The sequence below is a fragment of the Stegostoma tigrinum genome, chromosome 14, assembly GCF_030684315.1.
Source record: "Stegostoma tigrinum isolate sSteTig4 chromosome 14, sSteTig4.hap1, whole genome shotgun sequence".
NCBI classification, from domain to species: Eukaryota; Metazoa; Chordata; class Chondrichthyes; order Orectolobiformes; family Stegostomatidae; genus Stegostoma; species Stegostoma tigrinum.
Window position 1 is genome coordinate 59,412,560 of NC_081367.1, and position 4,539 is coordinate 59,417,098.

Genomic DNA, 4,539 nt, shown 5'->3' on the forward strand with positions numbered 1-4,539 from the left:
ATTAAAACTGAGAAAATCAAGAACTGGAAATACGCAGAGTTCCCAGAGGGCTGCGGAACTGGAGGAAGTTACAGGGACAGGGAGTAATGAGGCCATGAAACAATCTGAATGCAAGGAGGAGAATGTTAAACGCGAGACATTGGAGGATCAGAAGCAAATTGAGGTGAGTTAGCACCTGGGTGATGGGTGACTGACGTGCAGTGAGTCAGGAAATGGGGAGCAGAATTTTGTGCCATTAAGGTCACGCTGAAGATTTGATACTGGTATAAGCTAACAAATGGCTGAATTTTCATGCAATTAACATCATCCCTCAATTGTTCTTCCGGGAATGCTGCCCGTTTGAAGGATCACAGCTTCATGGCATCCACCCATCGTTGCATTAGGGACAACAGGAGGCCCTTCAGCCCTTGAATCTATCCCATCATTCAGTCAGTCACGCCTGATCCGTGCTTCAACTAATTTTTTTAAACTTGGCTCCGCGAGTTAATTTGAACATTCAGAGCATAATAGAAGGCTACAAGAGCGTTAGCCAAAGCCTGAAAGAAAAAGACCACTAGAGAGACAGACGTGATGAAAACGGAGTGAAATTAACAGAGCGAGCGTGTGAAGACTAAAATTAAACCAAAAAAAGGTCGAAAGAATAAGTGTACAGATCGGGTGAAATAATTTGACACGATACGAGAAACAATACTCGCTCTCCTTTTTTTAACCTCTCTCTGAAATACTTGCATACTTAACATGGGAGGGGAAGAGGTGGCCATTCCGCCGGAGTGAACTGCAAAGTCTGGTTTGACCCCACAGAGACGGTATGCGCAGGGGGTTGGGATCCGACACCAAGTCCATGCTAAGCTCACCCAGAGCCGCCAGGGGCCCGTCAGCTTCCGAGTTGACCTCAGTAATCCATCCACCCCACCAAACCCCGTCACCATGCCTCTTCCACCCGGCTCCCACCCCTGATTGCTGACAGCGCACCGTGTTGTTGGGGGGAGGGGGTGTCAAAAGAAGCCACATTAAATTCCGAACTGCCTGTTACACCCCCAGCCACATTAATTTCTGTAGCGCCTGTCACATCCTCCTTCAGAGTCACTTTTGAAGCCTGCTGCCGGAATCGGAGCACTGTCACAGGAAAGAGGACCGTTCGGCCCGTCATGGCCTGACCTGCTTCTCAGAGTCACCTGTAGGACACAGCGCTATTCTGACTGCCATGCCCCCGCGGTCCTCCACATTGCTTCTTTTATTTAAAAAAAACAAACCGCCTGAGAACAGTTAGGAAATTGTGGCAGCCACCTGGTTCACACCAAGTGCCCACAACTGGCAATAAATAGCTTATCAGCAGTTTTTTTTCCAGGGATGGGAAAGGGGGATCAGTTAGCTGGAGAGAGATAATGGGAACTGCAGATGCTGGAGAATCCGAGATAACAAAGTGTGGGGCCGGGTGAACACAGCAGGCCAAGCAGCATCTTAGGAGCACAGGAGTGATACAGTGTGGGTTCAGTTCCCCGACTGCCGACAGTCAGGGTTATGGTCAGGTTAAACTCACTATCAGTCACCTCTCCCTCATGGGACAGCAGTCCTATAACTGGTAACACTATGGACGCTAAAATTGTTTCAGTTATAGTAGGAGAGTCTGTGATAACGAGTTGTCGAGCTGGATGAACACAGCAGGCTAAGCAGCATCATCGGAGCAGGAAAGCTGACGTTTCGGAAGGGTCTAGGCCCGAAACGTCAGCTTTCCCGCTCCTACGATGCTTCTTGGCCTGCTGTGTTCATCCAGCTGTAGACAATGGAGGCTTTTTTTCTTCAAAACTGTGCTGGTCAATGGGGATATATTGGCTGAGCGCCAATAAATACACAAGGCATTGCCAGCTGTTTATGAAAAGGTAGGCATGGGACCGATTAGCTCTACCTCATGGAGCAGACGTAGGATGGAGAAGAGTTGAGAGGGCTCACTTTAACATTTCATCGTGAAGAACTGAATTTTCGCCGTACTTCATCAGAACTGCATTGGCAGCACTAATTCTGAGGCAGGGAGGGGGCGTCAAAAAAAACTGAAAGGTAAAGTTGTCAACGTCTTACCATATCACAGGGCTGTTGCCGTGTTAGAGAGAGAGAGAGAGAGAAACAGAGAATTGGTTCAACCTGAGAGTCGCCAAGCCTCAGAGGTTGAGAAGGAGAGTCTTTCATGGTAACCTCAGCAGTGTGTGAATTGAATCCACGCTGTTGGCTCCACTCTACACTGTAAATCAGCCGTTCAGGGGAGGGAGTATTGAGACCAGGTTCTCGAGTGCTTTTCTGTCAGAACTACTTTCTATTCAGAGTACACAACCTCCGCGGGTCCCATTATCGACTTGGTGAACGGGGGACGTGCCATCAATCACGGCCCCACAGTGCAGTGCAAGCTGGCCTTGGCAATGCATGAAGCTCCTGCCTCGATTCCCCGCCCCTTCCCCCCCCTGGACCTCCCCCAATGGTGTGATGTGTGGTTGCCGTGACTGAATGGGAATCAGCTACATCAGTGTGAGAGAGGGGAACAAAAATAACAGGGGAAAAATAAAGCTGAAAACATGCCCTGGAGAGAGTGCCTAACATGTAAAAGCAGCGGGGTATTTTTACCAGCAGTGTTGAGCACATTAATACTCGCCGTATTCCAGCAGCCTGTTCATAGGATCCCTACAGTGTGGGAACAGGCCATTTGGCCCAATGCAGACTGGCTCTGCAAGGAGCATCCCACCCAGACCAATTCTCCTGGCCTGCATTTCCCATGGCTAATCCACCTAATTTACACCTCTCTGTATGCTGTAAGCAATGTAACCCAGCCAATCCACCGAACCTACACACTGTTGGGCTGCAGTAGGAAAGCAGAGCACCTGCGCTATGAGGTAGTAGTGCTGACCACTGAGCTGCCATGTCAACCTTTAGGAATGCTATTACATTTGTCTTTTAAAGCAGTATGGAGAGGATTGAAAGCTGTCCAATTTTCCCAGATGTTATCCAGCTGTTTTAATATTGAAAAAAGGCCCTTTGACCCATCAGGTCTGTTAGTCACACAAAAGACCCGGCATGATTCTAAGTCCATTTTCCAATATCTGTAGATGGGTGTCTAAACCCCCAGGACTCCTACTTAGTTCTTTGCACTTAGCACCCACTGCTATCCTCTCGAGTAGCAAGTGCATTCCCCACTACATTGGGACAGCCTAATGTCAGCGGTCCCTGCAGTCCCTCACAGACAAAGATGTCTCTCTTCCACTCTCAGGGTGGGACCGTAGATGGCTGTACAGATGGATGCAGCTTCCGCAGGCTCTGTTACACTTGGGACTGAAGGTGGTTGGGTGACGGGGTGGGTAGGTCACTCTTGTGGCAGCACACTCTTTATGATATTTTCACCTGGCTTCCACTTCTTAAAGCCATTTCTCAAGGTGCTCGCCTTCTCAGATGCTCTACCTCCACTTTAGACTGTCTTAGGCCAATAATTTTCAGGTGTCTGTGGGAATGCTGCACTTTTCCAGTGAGGCCTTGAGGGGGATCACTGAAGCACTTCCCCTGTCCACCTGCAGTTCGCCTGCTGTTTCGAAGCTGGGAGTAGAGCAGCTGCTTGGGGACTCTCATGTCAGTCATGTGGATGACGAGCCCAATCCATTGTAGCTGATCCAGGACAGAGGACAAGCCAAAGTAAGTTCTCATTGTGGAAGGAGATGTAGAGTCAGGCGTTTGTGCTGGCGAATATTCCTCGCTACCCCAGAAACCAAGCAAAATGCCTTGAATGATTTCCTGGTGAACAAAAGGTGGGAGGGGAACATTACCTCCTGAACCGAGCCCAGCCACAGGCTCAGTTTGTAGGAAATTAAACATTGTCGGGTTTTTGAAGCTCAATCCCCGTCAAAGTCATCGAAAATTTGTCAGTTTTAGACAAAACTAATTGAAAAAGTGGAGAGAAAAGGGGAGGATGTGTGAATATGGGGGCAGCTGAAGCTGCCAAAATAGTTTTTTTTGATTATTTCATCACCAGCAAACACTGGCAGAATATCACAAAGGGAGCGAACACAGCAGGGCAGCCTCTGAACCCTGATATCTGCTGTTTATGATTTAAGAATACAATCATTCTAAATTCCTGTTTTAACACAGGAAGTTGAAATGACACAAGAGAAAAAAATGTGCATTTACGTAGCGCCTTTCACAACCTTAGGATACTCCAGTGTGCTTTACAGCCAATGAAGTAATCCTGAAATGGAGTCACAGTTGTAAGAAATGCAGCAGCAGTCCAGTATATAGCATGCTCCCACTAACAGCAATAGAATGCTGTTATATTCTTCTGTTTGACATAAATGTGTAAAGCATACAAAAGATGATTGAATCAATAATGTGGGCTCATGTACTATGTCACATAGGATCACTATTAATTCTGCTTCTAGATTGAACAAAGGTCAGGCGACTAATACATCGCCTTCTTGTGAGACAGGAGTGATAAACATTAGTTTAAGATATGCCCCAGGAAGTGTACGTGCACCTCCTATCACATGTGTAGTTAGTTCAGAGATAATG